At 41.0% G+C, this 21841-nt stretch overlaps 1 long non-coding RNA gene across 1 annotated transcript in view; it reads right to left on the bottom strand.

Moving 5' to 3' along the window:
* LOC144267574 (uncharacterized) overlaps window positions 1-20206 on the bottom strand; it is a 30264-nt gene extending 10058 nt beyond the window's left edge. Inside the window, exons 1-2 of the long non-coding RNA XR_013346637.1 lie at window positions 20078-20206; window positions 14347-14514 (exon numbers count right to left, since the gene is read on the bottom strand). This is a non-coding gene — a long non-coding RNA (uncharacterized LOC144267574). The remainder of the gene's footprint in view (window positions 1-14346; window positions 14515-20077) is intronic.
* Between the last annotated feature and the right edge of the window lie 1635 nt (window positions 20207-21841).

The following is a 21841-nucleotide window of genomic DNA, read 5'->3' as shown; positions in this document are numbered from 1 at the left end:
TCTGTCTCAAAGAGATTAACAATATGTTTGTACACAGCAAGCATTGCCATGAACCACCAATATTATTTACCAGAGCTGCTCAGCCCTGCAGTCTAGGCTCTTTCAGGATTCTGCAATGCCTAGAGCTAGTTGGATATGTCATTTAACTTCTGTTTTTAATCAGAATAGCTGTCATTCTTTCTGCAACTCTTTCAGAGCTGTCACTTTTCAGAAAGGGAAGGAGGTAATTTGAGAACAACATTTTCAAAACTAATACTCTTTTCTTTCTGATATGAGCTGAGGATCTCAGAACCTGGGTGTGAAGAGAGGTAAGGGAAAAGTGAAAATTCACTGTCCTTAAATGAAACGTTTCAGATGCTTTCCAAGCTGTGGCCATGCTAACGGGACTGCCAATACAATTACACCAATTTGTATTTAAATTGAAAATAGAAAGAAAGCTCTTGCTGATCTCAGGCAATACATAATTCTAAAGCCAGAGGGTTTCTTAATTGATATAAAATGCTTAAGAATATTTTCCGATGTCTTCCGTATTAAATGTTTGGGCATATTAAAAATAGAGAAGTCTGGTGTGCTCAGTTCTAATCGTATTAGTAATCATGATTTATTGGTGTCTGTTCAGGATGCTGATTAGTCAAGGAACACCCAAATTATTTGTCACCTACATAATATGATGCACTTTTAAGTTGCTGCAGACATCTAAAGCTATGTCTACACTTGCAGAGTTTTTGCTCTGTCAATTTCAATGGTGATAGTGAACCGGTGAAAAAAAAGCATTAGCTTGTGTACTCATTTCCTTCCACAGGCATCAGAGAGAGTTTACATGTTTCTGATTTCCACCTTTCTGTGATACTCTCCCACCAAATGGAAAGTATGAATGATTAGCTCTTAGAAATAGATGTGCAGACATAAAATTACACATTAGAAAGTTGCCCCTGAGGATTATTCCCCCATCTATGTTTTTAGGGTGGTGCCCATCATCATATTATCCATTACGTGGTAATATTTTACTTAATGGAAACACTTAAAACATTAAAATAGGAAGATAAATCTGAATTCTAGCATCAAATCTCTCACACTCACCCTTTGTATGTATAAAAATTAAAAGGAAAAACCAAAAAGGACTTCAAAGCCTTGCTTGATTACATTTAGCATTTCACTTTGTTTATGAGTGACAGCAAACATTCATCATGACTGAAAAAAAATCACTTCTTATTCATAGAGAAGGGGAGAACAACACTTCACAATTAATCTACATTATAAAAAACCCGACTTAAGTAGCATAGGTAACACAACCTATTTTGGCATATTTTTACACTTCCTCCAGTCACTAGCCTTTGCCAAAGCCCTATACCATAGTTTCACTAGAATCTGCATTACTTTCTTGTCTTTGGGGATGTCTACTATCCACAAAGACATTGAATCTCAAAAATCAGTGCTGCAGAGCAGTTGCTGCCAACATGGTAACCACAAACTAGAAATATTATGAAGGATACTATACATACAAATGAATCAAATACAAAATGCTACAGTGACACTATATGTATGTGTGTACACATATGTATACGTGTGCCCATGCAAACAGTTCAGGAACATTATCTACTATTTAGAACAGCCCTACATATAATAGTTTGAACAAGATCATCAACATCATGGAAAGCTGTACAAAAAATTCCAATCTATGCGCTAGTTTATGTTGTAATACTGACCAGTGGTTTATAACAATATAAAGGGAAACCATATTTTAAAGGAAAAAGAAGAAAAGGACAGAGTTAGTTGAGTTTCCAGTTTTTGAGATCTTGTTTTTAACACAGGGCTGACACTAGTTTGTGCATTGGATACAGATATAGAGTATCCGGGAATTTTGCCACTGATTTCAGTGGAGCTAGGATTTCACCCATAGGCTATAGACAAGGGCATGGGGAGAAAAGAACAGGAATAAGAAAAGGTGAGCAGAAAATAAAGAAGGTAACGAAGAGGACTGTGAGAACTAGTTGACTTATTACAGGAATCAACGTATTCCTGTATAGCCCTATATTTACCAGAGACTGACTTGTGATGTTATCCCACCACCCAACTATGAGTTGGTACATTGCAAAATGGCAAGGAAAAGCAAAGAAGAGAGAAAAATAAATTGGAGATAGGAAGGAAAGGAAGACAGGCAATAGTAGTACCTATCATGTCTACCCGGGAACTAGCTCCACTGGCATCTCTGTAAAAATGGCACACATTAAAAAAAGACAGTGAGATGAAGAGCCAGAAGTTCGTTGAAAGGAAATTGCTCTCCTTTCTCCTCGGTTAAGAGACACTCCTTCCCCACCCCCTCAAAAGCCTCCTTATTGGAATACAAGGACATCACTCAAAATAAACTTTATTCCAACAGAGCAATTAAAAGACAAATTGGATAATTTCAAGTGGAGAAAAGTCCATTAAATAAAACTTCAAAGCAGCTTATTGCAAAAGGTTCAATTCTCACAAAAACGTGAAAATCTATATGGCCAAGAATAAGTTAATTGTGTATGCAAATACTAACATGTCTAGCAGTGAGAGAGCTTTTAAAAATGCACATCTCATTAAAATTTCCTCTAAATCTGAAGAGCATCCTAAAACTGATTGGCTGTATAATAATCAAAGTACATACATCTGTTCATTTTGTGATGATCCTTGATTTTGCAGGAATAATTTGTATCATATGAGTATGTATAGTTCCAGAAGACTCTGACTTATTATTGCTGAATGCACTTCCACAGACCTGATGACTAATACATCCTGAGATGGGAGTAGCCTCACCATCCAGGGAAAGAGATACTCTAACTCTGCAGTTACACAGTTACAAGTTAGATGCAATGAATTCATGACTCTTGCCTTCTAGCATTCTCCCCTCAGCTTGTACTCACCACCTTTGAGCCACACACAAACTTATCCAGAAAATCTGCTCAGTTCTACTTGATTCACCGCTTAAGAATGAACAGGAAGTCACCTCCACTGTGAAACATAAGTAAGCAAAGAAGGTAATGGAGGGAAACAGAAAGGTGAAATCAAAGCCTCCAGTCTGCTGTGGCAAAGTGTAACCCACATACCTCCTGGGTGTGGTGTTCTATCCCGGGTGGGGGGGAAAGAGAGATTTATTATATAACTTTTTTAAATGGAGTTTGCTCTACAGCCTTAGCTAAGGGCCAGTTGGCTTTTAACTCATGCAATAGAGGCTCATAAGCTAAGATCCAGAGGTCCCAGGTTTGATCCTACTCACCAACAACCAGGGTCTGTTGGTGTTACAAAAGCATCTCATGTTGCTTCCACTATGTTATTCTTCCCCTGAGGTAAATCAATTAACTTCTACTGTCAGTCACAAGTTCTGAGTGGACAGAATTCCATATGTATGCAGCAAAAAAAAAAAAAAAAAAAAAAAAAAAAAAATCAAGTTACAGAAAAAACAGTAGTCAAATTATGAACATCTTACATTAACTCTGACTTGCTTCATCACAACACAGGAAATAATTATCCAGCTTATATAATCAACAGGGCTCAGGTTGCTCAGCAACTACTTTTAACTTCTGGTGTCATTTGCCATTTATTGAACAGAAGTAGTTAGATCACACAGCTCATTGTGGTGGCTGTGTTAAAAGGAATTGAATAGAAGACAAGAATGGATCATAGACTTGTCAAAGACAATAAATTAGAATAGTTAATCCTACCTTGCCACCTACACACTTTCATGCAGACCATGGAAGAAAAAAACCAATTGATGACTTACAACAATTAGTATGTTATCTAAAGTTTTATATTATATATAAAGTTAGGTGATGCACAACATATCTTCTCAGACTACAATTCACTACTTAAGAGCTTGTCAGAAGAATTAGTTATGTGGGTTAGAAAGGTTTTATTGTTATGGATCCAAACTTGGATTTTTCTTATATATAATTTTGTATAAAAACTGATTTCACTTGCCATTATGAGACAGGTATCCATTTTACCAACTGAACTGAACAAAATAAATCAGGGGTTTTCAATTATAAACCCTACCTTTCTCTGCACAATACCTTTTGACCATCTCAAAAACATTGGATAAACTTTTTGTATGCCGCTGGTAAGCTCAACTGAGAAAAGCTATTTAAATCTATTACCACCATTTTCTCAATTTAAAATGATGTTTTGTAGGTACTGGAGCAGGGGATTTGTTCACATGCTAAGGAATAAAATGCTAACAACTCTTTTTGTGCCATGCGCTTCAAAAAGTGAGAGGTATATCAAAGAATTCATGTTTAATTCAGCCCATGCGGAAGGCCAGTGAGAGGCTCATGCACCAGAACTCCTGTTTGTAATCTTATGGAGGGGATAGGTGGTGCTTGGACCTCAGCTGGACTTTCTGTAAAGTTTCAGGTGAGTTTCTGTAAAGTTTCTGATGAGTTTCACCACTGTGCCTAGCCATTAGTATTTTTTATTATAGCACTTCACCCTATCTGTAAGGATCTACTCAATGAACTATTTTGCCCATGCACAAGAAAAACAGAGTCTAATCAGCTGTGAATATTTTAGAATACTAGCATATTTTTCTTTATAGGAAGGACCCAGTCATTTTGTTACTTTAGCTCAGAAGTAGACAATTTGATGTCAGCTAAACCATGCTGTTATCTGTTGAGAAAAGCCTGAATGTTCTTGTCTTTTATTAGCGTTTGGCTTATATTTTGTAGTTATTATTTGAATGAGCTGGTTTTATCCATGGCCCACGTGCACTATCCTAGGACTGGGAGGCCTAGGGTGAGTTTCCTTCTCTGCCAAACTTAATGTAGGAAAGCCACTTAGCCTTTCTATGCCTCAGATTCCCATTGATCAAATGGAGCTATTAGTATTGCCTTCTCTCACAGGGGTGTTGGGAGGATAAATATATTAAAAGATTGTGAGGTGCTCAGATACTATGCCACATGGGCGTACTTAGGTGTACTTATTGAGCTAGTGCAAGCACAAATAGGAGGGTCATCGCAGTATCACTGGTAGTGGCATCGGAGGCATGGCTGAGCTGTTCCGAGTACAAACCCGCCTGAAACCCATGCCTCTGCTGTCACTACTTGGGCTCCTGAGGCTATGGTTGGTATTTATACTCATGCTGCCTTGATGAGAGCTGGTGTGAATGCGTGTACACGAGCAAGGGAATCACATCCGTGCTCATAGGGGAGCTATAGACAGACAGAGAGAGAGAGAGAGAGAGAGAGAGAGAGAGAGAGGGGATACGTCAATCTCAAAAAGCCTAGATGAAGATAAAATGCAATTTCTTTAAAGACAGTTTCCCCACAGACAGTGGATAAATGCTTGTGGTCATTCATTCATTAGGATTTCAGGGGGTTATATTTACTTCCCCAAAATTAGGTTCCTCTCAGGAATTCCTGGAAAGTGAAAATAATAGGCAGAAATTTTACTAAGTCTCAAATTTCTTCTAGCTGCCTCAGGGTGTATTTTCCTTTTTGTTTTCTTGAATCCCTTTTCCTAGCCACCCCACCACCTTCTAGTATAGAAATATTGGATTGATCAGTGAAACCTGTAGTCTACACATGTGTAATCCCAGTTGCTTCAGTGGGATCACTTATGCAAAAGGACCACCCACATGAGAAAAGGTTTGCAGGATCAAGTCCTACAGATTGTGGTAACAGACAGCTACAAGCACAGAGAGGAGGAAGCTGCAATCTAGGAGGTGCTACTGTATAATGATGATGATCAAAGATGATATTTCATCTTGTCTAGAAAAGCAGAACATATTCAATTAAAATTAGCACTGTTGATTAATCACAGTTAACTCACGCAATTAACTCAAAAAAATTAATTGCGATTAATCGCAGTTTTAATTGTGCTGTTAAACAATAGAATACCAGTTGAAATCTCACCCTCAGAGATGTTCCAATAAGCTTCTTTCACAGACTAGACTCCTTCCTAGTCTGGGTCCAGCAATCATTCAAACCGCAGTAGTTACTGTCCTTTGTTCCAGTTTCTTTCAGGCATCTCTTCGGGGTGTAGAGGCTATCTTCTGAGCCAGCTGAAGACAAAATGGGGGGGTTTCCAGGGCCTTTTATATTCTCTCTTGTGGGCGGAAACCCCTTTGTTCTCCTGTGCAAAATCACAGCAACAAGATGGAGTCTGTAGCCACGTGGGCAAGTCACATGTCTATGAATGATTCAGCTTTTTGCAGGCCAACACCATTGTTACATGTTAGTTTGAGCATCTCCAGGAAAGCTCAGATGTGGATTGGGGTCTCCCAAAGTCCATTGTCAGTTAAGTGTTTCTTGATTGGGCACTTACTGAGAATAGTCCTTTCTCAAAAAGCTGACCAAATGCTTCACTGAGGCTACTTAGAATCAAACAAGTCCATAGACAATATTCATAACTTCAAATACAAAAATGATAGACACAGACAGCATAATCATAGCCAGCAAACTACAACCTTTCCCTAGACACCCCACTTGGCCTCCTCTGTACAAGAACTGGTGCAACCATAGGACCCTGGTTGCAACAATGATCTATACCATCACAGTTTAATGTCAATAACATTACACCATCCTCCTGAACTTACTGCCAGTGACTTTAATATGCATAATCTTCATGTCAAATTCCTGCAGGACCAGGCTCCAGCGTAGCAGTTTGGAGTTTGTGCCCTTAGTCCGGTGAAGCCATACCAAAGTTGAATGATCAGTTAGAATCCTGAACCTCCTATTGAAGAGGTAAGGCCTTAGTTGTTTGATGGCCCACACAATGGTATAGCACTCCTTCTCTATGACAGAGTAATTCTGTTCGGCAGGGGACGGCTTTTTGCTTGGGAAGGCAATGGGATGCTTCTTGCTGTCTTCCCCTGTCTGCATTAGCACAGCACCCAACCCTGTGTCTGATGCATCAGTACACAATTCAAAAGGCTTGTCAAAGTCAGGGCTGACCAGCACAGGCTCTGCAGATAAGAGTGCTTTTACCTTGTTGAAGCCTTTCTGGCATGCCTCTGACCAAATTACCTTATTAGATTGATGCTTTTTACATAAATCCGTGATTGGGGATACAATGTCACTGAACCCCTCCACAAACCGCCTGCAATAGTTTTCCAAGCCTATGAAGGATTGGACTTGCCTTTTAGTTTGGGGTACGGGACATTTTATGATGGCTTCCACCTTAAGAGGGTCTGGGGATAGTTTGCACGCACACACACACACACCCCACAGTGCCCCAGATAAGGGACTTTGGCTGCCCCTATCTTGCACCTAGAGAGTTTCACGGTTAGCCCAGCTTCTTTGAGCTTTGATAGCACAACTCCCAGGTGTTCCTTCTGGTCACCCAGGTGTTGCTGAATACAGCAATGTCATCTAGTATGCCCTAGCATAATTCTGCAAACCATTTAACACTCTGTTGACCAGTCTCTGGAAGGTTGCACCAGCATTTACCAGACCAAAAGGTAACACCGTAAATTCATAGAGCCCGATATCAGTGACAAAAGCTGATTTTTGTTGTGTCTCCCCCTCCAAAGGGATCTGCCAGTAACCTTTGGTTAGATCAAAGGTACTGAGGTATTTGGCTTGGCTCAGCACATCCAGCAGATCATCAATTCTTGGCATGGGTACACGTCTGTTACAGTGACAGCACTGAGTTTCCTATAATCTTCACAAAATCTAACAGGGCCATCCCTTTTAGGGACCAAGATCACAGGGGAAGTCCATGCACTGTCAGATTCCTTAATCATCCCCAAGTCCAACATGCTTTGTATCTCAGCCCGAATTTCCTCCTTCACCTTGCCGGTGGCACTATGAGGCCTGGGAGGGGGCGGGCTGAGCCACTTTCATGAGCAGTCTGTGGGACAGCAAGTATGTCCTTCCGGGTTTGTTGGAAAATACCTCACTGTACCTTTGCAGTGTTGACAACGCCTCCCCCTTTTCGACTGGTGTCAGCTCACTGCAGATTTCCATACTTTCCAGAGTTGACCCATTTGGCATTCAGCCCTCAAATCAGTGAGTGGGTGTGCCTTAGTTTCCCCTTCTACACAACAGATCATGTTTACCCCTGCCACTCTACTCTGATAGCCCTTGAATCTGTTTACATGTACCAGTTGGGCATAGTATCCTCAAGGGGCTTTTAAACTTTATAAGTGTTCTCGCTCACCACTTCAAAGGGCCCCTCCCAGGAGCTTTGCATTTTGAACTTTTTTGCGGGGCTGAGTACCATGACCAAATCTCCTATGTCAAAAGTCCATTTACAAGTATTTTTAATCATACCATGCCTTTTGCTTGGCCTTACTGCTCTGGAGGTTGTTTTGGACAATTTCCATTGCGTCTTTCAACTCCCTCCTGAACCTCTGTACATACTCAGTCATGGGTTCTTCCCTCACCTTGTTGCATCCTTCCCAGGTATCCCTAATGAAGTAGAGAGATCCCCTCATTTTTCTCCCATACAGATGGGTCAAATTGAGAAAATCCTGTGGACTCTTTGGGTACCTCCCTGTAGGCATACAGCAGGAATGGCAATAACTCGTCCCAGCTTTGGCCCCGTTTCTTGGCATACATCCCCAGCATGGATTTTAGGGTCCCATTGAACCTTTCCACCAGCCCATTTGCCTGCAGGTGGTAGTGGGCCATCTTAAGCTGTTTCACTCCACGCACCTTCCATAGCTCATTGAACCAACTGCGACATAAAATTTGCCCCCCGATCAGACAAAATCTCCTTAGGGAAGCCCACTCTGCTGAATATGGTGAGCAGGGCTCTTGCAACTGTCTCAGCCTCTATGTTACACAGCATGATTACCTCAGGATACCAAGTGGCAAAGTCTACCATCACTAAGATATACTTGTTCCTCCTCCGAGTGGGGTGCAGCATAGGGACCCACTATGTCCATTGCCACCCTTTGGAATGCCTCCTGAATGACAGGCAAGGGATGCAGCAGAGCCTTCTGGGGTCCCCATAGTCTCTTCCTCTCCTGACACACTGCACAAGTCCTACAATAATCCCTCACATCATTCTGTATCCCTGGCCAGTAGAAATTCCTCCTCAGCCTGTCATAAGTCCTCTGTACCCCCAAGTGACCAACAAAGGTACTATCATGCGATACCAGCACTAATGCCCCCCCCCCGGTGTTGGCTATGTACAATCAACTGCTTATAGGATTGACCGGGGCCTCCCTATACAGTTTCCCATCCTCTTCAAAAAAAACTTCTCCCCCTCCTTGTCCCCCGGAGTTCCCTCTGAGACACACTTTCTTATGCCCTCAAGGGAGGGGTCAGCCCTTTGTTTAGCTACAAATTCCTGACAGACAACCCTCGAGATAGCGTCCCCATCCCTGGGCACTGACTGCATCTCCCCTGCAAGCCTGTCGTCTTCAGCGGGGCAGAGACCTGGCTTTGCCTCTTGCATACTTGGAAGCACCCCGCCTCCCTGCACTGTCGTGTCAATGGGATCTTCCCCACCTCCTCTGTGGGTTCCAAGGTCCTCGTCCCATTTCTGGGGATTCCCTCTGAGTCACCACCCCCGTGTTCCCTGGGGCAGGATGTGTTTGCTGTTGAGCTGCATCAAGGGTAACCAGACATCAAATGCGAAAAATCGGGACAGGGGTTGGGGGGGGTAATAGGAGCCTATATAAAGAAAAAGACCCCAAAACCAGGACTGTCCCTATAAAACCAGGACATCTGGTCACCCTAGCTCCACCGGACCTACAGTCATCAGCTGGAACAGCCCCCTAACCTACAGGCAGTGCTCTCTCCTCCCCCTCTAGGAGTCCCTCATTGCCTTTCTTCTTGCTGCAAGTTACCACACTAACAGTCCTGGCTTTGCCGAAAAAAATCATTTCCCAGCAACATGTCCGTGAGGATGTCCTCGAGCATCTCCACCAGTAAATCGCCTTCCATACCTTCCCACTCCACATAACCTTTGCCAGGGGTACAGGGAGCCTTTGCGCCCCCAATCCCTTAATGTGGGTCATCTGCCCCATCAAAACACGAGCATCTGGAACCACACTTGGTCAAATCAGAGAGAACTGGTGCAACCATAGGACCCTGGTTGCAACAATGATCTGTATGGTCACAGTTTATGTCAATAACATCACAATGGTTTCCCCCCCCCCCGCCAAGTTCTATATATAAAGATTCAACTTGTGTCAAATAGTCATATGTGGTTCAGGGTAGAAGTAACTTTGAGGTAGACAAAAGGGTCATAATACTTCAGATTAGAAAACAAATGTAAAGACATAATTCAGACCATGGTATTCAAGAGTTTAAACAGAAAGAAAAATCAAGGTTTGATTATTCCCAGACTGTGACTTTAGAAAATTAGCTCACAAATGAGCATTTTGCCCTATAAAGATTGTTCTCCAGAAATACTGTGTGGAAACAGCTATTTGGTTTCTTGCCAAACTAAGGATATGAAGGATGCATATTGCTAAATTCTGGCCTAATATATACCCTGGATAACCCCACTTACTCCACAGGATTCTTCACAGGGAGAAACACTTAGCTTAGCTTGCAAGCTAAGGTCAGTGTACGTGAAAGAAGATACAAAGAAATGCAATTTCAGCTGAGACAATGGGTTTTAAAATGGCTGAAAAAAATGCAAAACATTTGATCCTACTGTTGAAGAATATTGCAATCAGTATTTCTGTCCTCCAAAAGGATGAACTGCAACTGAAATTGATATAATGAAGCTGATGCAGAGATTTTCCCAGAGCAATTTGCCCTGCGGAAAAGCAGGGAGCATTTCTATTGGAGTGGGAGCGGGGGTGGAAGCCCTGCCTAGCAGTCAAAGTCTGTGATGGCAGCCCTGACTACCCGTTAAGGGGGTGGTATAATCTGGGCCCCTCCCACTCCACAGGGTTCCAACCCAGGGGCCCTCTCGTATACTGTAAGGAAGGCATCCATTACCTGCGATCCAACTAACTCTCCCCTGGTCTCTTCCTAGAACTGTTTTTGCCAGCAGTTAATTTGACACACTTTTTGGATGGAATGGGCCTTTTATCTATTAAAATTTACGCATGACGTTGCACTGGAATTTCTCTCTGAAATCAAAATGTGATGAGGGAGCAAAGGAAAAAAACTAAATTAGGACTTGGCCTTTCTTAGAACTGTATGGTACACATTTTAGAAGTCAAGGAATAAGTGGTGCCCTTGTGAAGAACAGAGAGAAATGCTGCAAAAGGCAAGTAGCAAGACATGTAGAAGGAAGAGTTATTTTTCCTGACATTCACAACAAAGACTCATTGCTATGTGATCCCTTTTAAAGGTAATCTACAAGGAAAGTGGCAAGCTTGAATACCTCAGGCACATTCACATAGTCATGTAATTTCTGTCTGCTCTCAACATTCTCTGGAGACGTACAAGAAAATTAAATAAGATAATTAGATCAAATGAATTAGCTAACAAAAGCACACACAGAATGATAAAGTAGTCTTACTTCAATGCTAAAATAAAATGATTAAGCCACAGTTGTTTGCAACTAATTTATAGTACAAAATAACATTGTTAAAAGAAAAAAAATCCAATAAATCCTTCACTGAAATAAGATTATCAGCAATTTTTACAAGGATCCAGGAGAATTCTTTATACATGCACGGAGGTGAAATGTTTACTTTATGAGCCTATAGGGTGGATAGAAAGCTGGCTAGATCATTGGGCTCAATAGGTAGTGATCAGAGGCTCCATGTCTAGTTGGCAGCCGGTATCAAGCGGAGTGCCCCCAGGGTCGGTCCTAGGGCTGGTTTTGTTCAATATCTTCATTAATGATCTGTAAAATGGCGTGGATTGCACCCTCAGCAAGTTTGCAGATGACACTAAACTGGGAGGAGTGGTAGATATGCTGGAGGGTAGGGATAGGATACAGAGGGACCTAGACAAATTAGCAGATTGGGCCAAAAGAAATCTGATGAGGTTCAACAAGGACAAGTGCAGAGTCCTGCCCTTAGGATAGAAGAATCCCAGGCACTGCTACAGACTAGGGACTGAGTGGCTAGGCAGCAGTTCTGCAGAAAAGGACCTAGGGGTTACAGTGAATGAGAAGCTGGATATGAGTCAACAGATTGCCCTTGTTGCCAAGAAAGCTAATGGCATTTTGGGCTGTATTAATAGGAGAACTGCCAGCAGATTGAGGGACATGATCATTCCCCTCTATTCAGGATTGGTGAGGCCTCATGTGGAGTACTGTGTCCAGTTTTGGACCCCACACTACAAGGAGGATGTGGAAAAATTGGAAAGAGTCCAGCAGAGGGCAACAAAAATTATTAGAGGACTGGAGCACATGATTTATGAGGAGAGGCTGAGGGAACTGGGATTATTTAGTCTGCAGAAGAGAAGAATAAAAGGGGGGGATTTGATAGCTGCTTTCAACTACCTGAAAGGTGGTTCCAAAGAGGCTGGATCTAGACTGTTCTCAGTGGTAGCAGATGACAGAACAAGGAGTAATGGTCTCAAGTTGCAGTGGGGGAGTTTTAGGTTGGATATTAGGAAAAACTTTTTCGCTAGGAGGGTGGTGAGGCACTGGAATGGGTTACCTAGGGAGGTGGTGGAATCTTCTTCCTTAGAGGTTTTTAAGGTCAGGCTTGACAAAGCCCTGGCTGGGATGATTTAGTTGGGGATTGGTCCTGCTTTGAGCACGGGGTTGGACTAGATGACCTTCTGAGGTCCCTTCCAACCCTGATATTCTATGATTCTATGAGTCACTTAGGGCCCAGTTTGCCCTGAAGCCAGTGGGAGTCTTGTCTGCATAGGGCACAAAAGAATTGTGCTGATGGATCTCTGTTGTATACAGTCAGAACTCTTAAAATAGATAAGCAACATACTGAGAGCAGGGATAGTTCAAGCAAATTTGTGGTCTATTGCAAAGTGATTAAGAACCTTGGAGGGTGGAGGGGAAGTGTTCAATCCTATGGGAGAGTTCAGGTAGGATGGGAGAGGAGGAGAGGTCTTTAGCTGGATTCTCTGGTCCACCAAGCTCTGTTGGGCTACAGCAAGAAGTGAGACTTCGGGCAAGTGGAGGAGATTGCCCCTGGAGAATTCTCCCTGTCTAGGGAGACTCTCTACCAACATAAAGCTGGATGAGGCACTTCTGCTGCCTTCTGCACTGCACTTGACTCCTTCCCCACTTTACACCCTTTCCCTCCCATTATGAAAGGTAGTGAGGATTGGAGGGGCAGGAAAGGAAGGTGCAAGCACAGGTCTGGCAGAGTGAGTCTCTATGACATCCAATTCTCCACTAGCGTAATATCCCTGAGGAACCTTATGTCAGCTGCATAAATTAAAAGCTGCCCCCCTCCAGCTTTAACTTGCAAAGGAGCCAGTCTAGTGTGCTTTGTGTATGGTTGTTTCCTGTTAAATGGCAAGGGGACAACTTGTAATGGGTTCCACCCTAGACTGAATTCTGTGCAGGTTTTAAACTCAAGCTATCACCTCTTCATAAAGCTCTCCCATTGAATGAAGAATCTTTTAATCTATGTTACTCAATACAGACAGTAAATATCCTACTTCGATTTCCATCTGCCCTGATGGAGTTGCATCCCAATAATCTGGGCCTCCTTTTGGCAACACTATCTGAAATAGCCTTGACTGCTAATAGCTAATGGTCCAGTGCTCAGGAGCCATGCTTATAAAGCATGATCAAAAGCCCAGTAAAGTCAGTGGACTTTGGATCAGGCCCAGAGAGCAGCAGGATGTGAGGTCTATCCCTGCTGTATGTTACTAGCTGTGCATGGAAACAGCATAATAGAGCATCAGATGGCCAGTTTGAACCATCACAGGTGCCTAGACTCTCCCTGTAAGACTCATACAGGTTTATTTTAAAATGACAAAATAAAGGGTGAAATTCTCCCCTCAGCTGCTCCTTGTGCTAGTTCAGTATGTTTGTGGGGTTGCGTGGGGAAGAATTTGGCCCATCTATGCAATATTTGCTAAACAGTACACGTCATAAGGGAACATTGCCAAAAACACATCACATCTCCTTGGTATGTTCACTCACCCAAATATTTCAGTGTGGTCTTGATTTTCCTGCATAACTTATATTTGACACACTGTTAAATTGGAGCTTGATTGCATTTTACAGTAAAATCTTAATGGCTCAGCATAATTTCTCAATATGTGGCTGAGTGTACTGCACTAAATTTGCATCTAGCTGCAGCAGCATCTCCTCAGAGGTGTCGATGCACTAGCATTCAGTGACTTGACAGCAGAGGCAACAAACAAAGCTGGAGGAAAAACTTGGATTTCTATTGTGAAATGCTTGTGGCAAAACTGGTAAATGTCTGAATTTCTGTCTACATCTTTATGACTAATTTCTAGGTTTACAGCTGACCTGACCTCCACTGTTCTCCTGATCCTGCCACTCTGCAATTATCCTCTAGGAATCTGGGCCTACCTCCAATCCCAAGTGGTGATGGGTGGGGAGGGGAGGTCACTTGGGTCTTAGCGCCCCAGTGTGGCTCTGGTTGGCTGGGGCACGAGTGGGATCTAGCTGGTCCTCTCTTGACTTCTGTTGCTCTTTCCACTCTGCAGTCTCCTCTGGACATTCAATAGTCAAGTCTCCCTGCAGAGGGACAAAAAAACAAGACATCAGGTTCCACCTTCTACTATTTACCCATTGTGGGTGGACAACCTGCTTTTCTGCTTCCCTCCACAGCATGGAAAAAATGAAAAAGAGTTAGAGCCAGTGGCATGGAAATACAAGCACAGGAAGCCAGAGGTCTGGAACAATATTCCATTATTGGAACAGAAATAGTACACTTATTAGTGAAGAACAGCTGTTTAAAATGTAGGGCATAGCACAGCAGAAAACATGCCCCTAGCATACTTGTACCTGTGAGCGTCCCTTCTATCTTGTTGTCCCATTTGCCCATTTATTTTGCTTGCCCGTGAGGCTGCCCTGATCTCAGCTCATTTTCTCAGGATTGAATGGGACTCTTCAGAAAGTGTGACCTTCAAGATATGTGAAACCATGCACAATTTGTAATAAAACCCCTCAAGAATCAAAATTCTGCAGTTGTAGTAAATCAAAGTCCAAGACTTAGAGGTAAAATCTCCCAAGAGTTTTTACCTCTGAGTTTCTACCGTCAACTGTTTGCCTTGAACCACAGTAAATTCTTCCAATACAAATTACGTTATCAGAAAACAAAACAAAAAGTTATCTGGGACACTGCAGTTATAGGAACACACTGGTCTGCTGAAGCATTCACTTTAAGGTTGAGCAACTACCCATTGCTTTTTAAAATTCGGTAAAGGTGTCTGGTATGGTCTATTCATCATTTTCTGCAAGAATACACAATATTCTTTGCTGAGCCCCAGGGGAAAAAAATGCAAACCAGAACAACAAAAACAGTCTCTGGCAGAGATTTTTCTTTCATTCCAACGTGGGTAGTTTTATCTGAAATTCTCTTTGTAGACTCAGTTGGACAAAAATATACTTCACTTCCTGCCCTCAGTTGTTCTGTAGTGCTTCTTTATACTATTTATAGGTTTCCTCGTTCCACTCAGGGGTCACAGAAAGCATTTTGGTGTTGTATGAAGAGTTTCTTCTATTGCATATTTTATAATTTGGTTGCAAGCTGCTTATATGTACACACAGACACATGTATGTTTATGTCAAGTCTCTCTATACGTATGTATATATTACATATAAATATGCTTTTTGCGATCTATTTATAAATTGACACATGATTTGGGGTGAACTATACTTGTGATCTCTCAGTCTGTCCTTGGGCACTTTGCAAATGGACAGGCCTATACCTGCACTTCTGAGTGGAATCCAGCACTTCACCCCACTTTTAATTCAGATCAGCAGGTTACAGCAGCCCCTGTTTACTGGCCATATTACCTCTACAACCCTGTCTGTACTGCCTGTCTTGCTACTAAATTCTCCCTGGGAGCTTGTGACTGGTGGGAAATTGCAGTGACTAAGGGAAGCATTTTAAAACAAGTAGGATTTATATATCAAATGGAACAAGACAATCAGAGATAAAAAGGGCTTAAAATGTACCTTCAATGATCCAGGACTCTGTGCGCTTTCCAGGATGTGCAATGAATAGAAGCCCTGCCTCTGTGCACAAACTATACAGTGACTGAGGCAGGGCAGGGCTCCCACCAGCCCAGCCTCGTTCCATGTTCATGTGGAGTCTACTTCACTTCAGACATTGCTAAGAAGTGCTAGCAAAAAGTTATTCTGATTGCCTTTTATGTATGTACAAAGCGAAGTTTTCAAAGGCTCCTAACTTGGTTAATTAAAATCCCATTTTTTTCCAGTTTTCATAGGCTTTTCCCTATTTCGAAGACCATTTTCCTACCAAATGTGAATTTTCTACCTCTAAGCTGTCAGTTGTGAAGCTCTTCAAGGAAAGTCATGTTACATATTTTTATAGGGGGCGGGGCGGGGCGGGATATTTTTTCACTCTTCTACTCAGAAGTGGCTGAACTTTCCAAATTCAAAAGTGACCTTTGGGCTGTGTCCAGAAGGTAGAAAATTTCAGCCAGAAAGAGGAGTTCTGAAAGCATTAACTGGTAAGAAATACTTAGAATAGAATCTCCAAGGAAAACCTTAATTATAGTTGCCATTTCCACTCTAACTATAAGATTTTGGAGAATCAGAGCACTTTCAGTGCACAACCCACTGGTCTGGAACTCCTTTCTTGAAGGCATCAAAAAGTCCTCAAATTTCACTGTCTTCAGGCCCAAATCCAAGTCTATAGTTTTTCCTCAAAAACAACCTGTTAAACCAAAATACAACTACTGTGGATACTAGATTGTACATAGCTACCAAGTGCAATATTATTCATTCACTGCAAATTATTCTTCTCAACCCTGCAAAGAAATGTTCATGGGCAGCTCCTTACAGCTATTTCAGTGGCACTCCATGTGGGAATAAACGTCCCCTGTACGGACTGCTGGTCTTAGTACATAATAGGAGCAGAATAATCACCGATTATTGTTGAGACTGTGTGCGCTAGGCTCTAGCCCTTTCCAAACCAAGACTTCATTCTCCTCCCATGACTGCCACTTCCTTTCTTTAATCCCCATTGGGCCTCATCTTTCAGAGGATCTCACCAGCTCTGACACTCTCTGCTGGACCTACTGCAGTTTTCCAAACTGAAATGCTTCCATGCCTCCCAAAATCAGATGATATCGCTAAATATTATTTTCTCTATTGATTATATATAGACTCATCTTAACAAGGTAATTACAGGTCATATGTTGTTTTATCCACAGCAAATTGCATTCCTAGGTATAAGATCAAAGACTCCGTTCAGCCACAACAGCAAAGCATGAACAGTTACATAATTATTCAAGCCCTGGCTTGCCTCATTGTGAGAATTAAATAGGTTTTGGAGTTTGCAGGATGCTTTTGTGACAAACAGATGAGCTAAGCAATACCCTAGTTTGCATCCCTGATAGTCTCCTTGGCTTGGCTTGGCTTGGCATGGCATGATTTCCTTCGATGCTAGAGTCCTTGTCTCTGGAAGCCATAGGTTTAGGGACTGTTAGCATATATGAGTATAGACTATTTTTACTAGTGTGCATTACCCTTACCTTACACTTATCCAAGTTCACTTAAATTTCAGTGTTGACCAGCCTTCCATTATGAAGAAGAGATGGGTCCAAATGAAAACCTTAGTTGCAAACATGCAAACTTCAGTCCTATTTAAATCTGGAACCCAGTTTTGTTCCTTGGGCCCCTCTCTCAACTAAAAATTTGTCACCTTCCTCAATAGTTTCCTACATTTTAAACAAAAAACAACATCTTCCCCAATTTACTGTGCACTTCCTTCAAATTGTTAATACACAAAGTAACTCTGGTCCTGATATTAACCCCTGGAGCTCGGGGGTATTAACCTCTCACTAGTCTGAGAAGCAGTGATTCATTATGACCGTTCTTATAGTTTAACTAATTTTGGAGTCCATGAAAAGACTTTTCTCCTTACCCCATGGTTACTACTCTCAAAAGCTTCTCTTTCCCCAAAGGTTGTCTGAAAATGACAATCCACCAAGTCACCCTTACCAGAGAAGAAAAGGAGTACTCCTGGCACCTTATTTACAAAACAAATATATTTGAGCATAAACTTTCGTGAACTACAGCTCACCTCATCGGATGCATTCAAGAACTTTGTTTAGAGAGAGTGTCATGGTTTTCCCTTACATAATCTGTACTGGTTTTGGTCCTATCAGGATATAATTATCCAGATATTACTGTATCCTATTCTGACAATTAAATTAGCATTTTGTCAAAATTCCTTAAATCATGGGTGAGGCTTTCCAACCTCTATTTCCAGGGATCTCTTTTGGATCCCATTTTTTAAAAGTGTGTACATTAAGTAACTTTCCAATCTTCACTGAAGGATGAGCCCAACTGTCAGGGAAGCACAAGAAAGTCTGCACTGCTATATCTAGATTGTATCTGGTCCCTGGTTAACTCGGGAATGTCGCTACCAATGCTGCCAATCAGGTAACTTTCTAGAATGCAAAATCTATTTTTGTGTATGTTATTTAAAAGTGAAAACACTTCTCAGACCTGAGTTTGTTATAGATTTAGCAGGTTCTTCAGTGCAGAAGATTTGTACCTACTAGCATTACAAGTTTTCATACAGAAGTTTAAATGTAAGCATCAATACTCAATAAGTCTTATGATCAAGGTCCTATAATCCTTATTAATTTTGGCTCCAGTAAGAAATAAAATATTTATAAAAAACAGCCATTTTTTCTGGAATTATAATTATAGTTTCTGGAATTATTGGCTCAAGCTAAAACTTAGCAATAGAAGTGGTCAAAATTTGTTGACTTTGACAGAAAACTATTTTTTCACAAATAATTTTTAATTAAATGTTTTGGTTTTTCACAATTCTGTTTTTTCATTAAAAATGTTCAGTTTCAAATTGTGAATTTTCATTTGTTTTTCCCTTTCTTGCCTTTTTTCCCCTTTTCCTTCATTCCTTTTTTGTTATTAAATGTAGTAAGAGGACTGATGTCACGGGTTGCCCCCTCACACACACTTTTCCCTCCCCAATTCTTTTTTCTTTTGTCATGTTGTATTTTTTTTTAAGACTTCAATTTTAGAAAATTACAGCATGACAAGAGTGGGGAAAAGTGTGACTGCCACGGTGTAGCTTTTCGGCAGCTGGAAAAAGTTTTGAAAAGTTTAACAGGTAAAGAAATAGACAGACAAAATGAACAAATCTACTTTTTTTTGGCACTCAGGCAAGAAGACAGAAAGTAGGAGAAAAATTAAAAAACGCAAAATAAATGTTGAAATGAAATTTTTTTCAAACAAATTATTTTTAAAAAAGTGTTTCCATTTAAATCCCTGCAAAATGGAAGCAACTTCAGCATCTTTTATAGATTTTTTTTTGACAAGTTTTACTTGTCAAGGAGAATAGTTGCTCTTGTCTTTATGCTTCAAAAATGCCCAAAGCATTTAAATAAATTTCAAATAGAAATAATAGAAGCAAATGGTTCCCATAGGCCTGCAGTTGGATCCACACTAGATCCCAGAGCACACATAGATAGGATTGTGGATCACAGCCTTAGTTTCTCCCTATTAATGAAAGTCCTGCCTTTAGAGGTGAATACTGAAAAGTTCTAAACAGATTGTGAGAGTGGCTTTGTAAATTTCACAGTTTGGACTACTCGCCTGTGATGGCTTTACATGGCTAATTTTACAACTCTAGTTTTAAATTATTTTTAAGAGACCTACATTTTTAACCACCTAGAAAGATATATCAGATTTTTGTAATCTGTTGCTGCAATTGCTAGAACAGCAGCAGCCAGGGATCACACCACTGCCAAATTCATATCCAAGGAGAATTTTCCAGGATTTACACAAGATTTTGAAGTGTTCCAGATTAAAAATACATATTTTGATGCAGCAGATTTGTCTACAGCCATCTGAGCCAGCCATTAAGAAAAAAATTCACTGCAGTTCTTTTTATTAAAACTATACCACAGGCTGTAAAAGAAAAATTCTGTTTTATTCCAGAATTCCTTCCCCGCCCCCCAACTCCCCTCCCCTTCAGAATGTAAGTGACAACACTCCAGGAGCATTACAACTTCAGAACAAACTCATTGGCTAAGCATACGGGGGGGAGGGGGGCCTGGATGCCGTTACTCACCCATCAGAGCCTTGATTAATCTGGTTTTGAATGTCACATACAGCACAGCAGAAGTTAACAATTAAACAGTGCCAGTTAAACATACCACCCTGCAATAGCCACAAACATAATACACATATTTAGAGCTAGATCCAAGGCCCACTGAAGCCAATGAAATTCCTTACACATCTTTTCAAAATGAATATTTGATTCTAGTTTGAACAACAGTGGCCCAAATGTTTTCAAAGTGTAAGTGGAGTAAACCTTAGCCACATACAGTTCTGTTGGTGATAGATAGTGTAATGTATTCAGTCCAGAGTCAGACAATATCATGCTGACTCAGAGCTGACCAGACATGCTTGATGAGATATGATTTTGAAATTACTGTAAATTGTAGCATTACTAGTTATGACTGTACGCGATCACTTTGAAGAGTAGTAGCTCAAACACTTTCAGATCTGAAGGGGAATAAACATTAAGCTCATATTATTCATTATAAACCACCTTCTGTCATATGTCACTCTCCCTCTTCCTCAGCCCTTGAATGCTGTCCTCCAGGTCTCATGTAATAGCAGCTCTAAATCAGGGATGGGTGAATTTCTTTGTAGGTTCAGCTCATATTCAAGGGTTACCAGATTCATTCTGTGCTTGTGAAAAAGGAGAAGGAGTGACACAAAACATCCAATAAGAAACCAACAAGATGAAAACTGGAGAGGCAATAAAATGAAAAACAGACCCTGGGGGCAGAGGGAGAAAGATGGAGAAATTGGGGAAGGGGGTGGGGGGGGAACAAAAAAAATCCATAGATAATGTGACCTTTCTGATTTCATTTTTACCAGTCTTCTTATAAGTATAAGTATAACTCAACTGACTTCAAAAAGGAGATATTCTTGATTTATTACAGCAGTGTGGGACAGAACAGGATCCAGCACAGTATGTATACTGCATCTCTAACGAGTCTTACTTGGACTTGTCTAGCTTATGGGTCAGAGAAGTATTCTATTCTCAATACAAAGCATTAAGATTATAGATTTATGGAGTTTAATGACACCCTGTTCTCTCCTTAAATCATCTAGTCTGGTCTCCTGTATAACACAGGACAGAAAACTTAATCCAGTTACTCCTATAGTGAGCCCAATAACTTGTATAAACTAACCTTTGAACCCCAAAAGTAACTTGCAAAAAACTCCAGCTCCAAGGGTTCCCTCTCCCTGCACCAAACTGGGAGAAATATCTGGTGTCATTTTAACGGAGTGAATGACCTCTACTCAAGAAGTTCCAAAGTCAATTCTCTTATGAAATTGACATACTGTATGTGTTCACGTGGCACTGAATATTTGCATCTAAGTACCAGTACTTAGGAATGGTAATACTCCAGCTACAAACACAATGCATGCTCATTTTTAAGCGCCTTAATTGTATCTGACATAGCTGAAAAGCCATGTAGTAAAAATTGTTGCACAAAGGACAGTTTGTGATTCTAGGGATTTTTTTCCTATTGCGTCTATCGCTTCTTTTTAAAATAAATACATTAGAAAAATCGACCTCACTTAAGGTTTGGTCAGCTTCCAACAAATTGCATGGCATTGTGCATTTCCTGACATTATGACAAGTGGAATTTTCCTATATGAGTGTCCTAAGTCCTTTTATAAAATTCTAATGGAGCAAAAGTCCTCTTATAATAAATTCATCTTATTCAGGCAACACAGGTTAATTTTAATAACTAATTAATCCTACATGATCTCTCCCTCTTATGTTCCATGAATAGATCATCCATCATGATTT

The sequence above is a fragment of the Eretmochelys imbricata genome, chromosome 7 (genome assembly GCF_965152235.1).
Source record: "Eretmochelys imbricata isolate rEreImb1 chromosome 7, rEreImb1.hap1, whole genome shotgun sequence".
Taxonomy (NCBI): Eukaryota; Metazoa; Chordata; order Testudines; family Cheloniidae; genus Eretmochelys; species Eretmochelys imbricata.
This window is presented reverse-complemented; position numbering and strand designations above follow the sequence as displayed.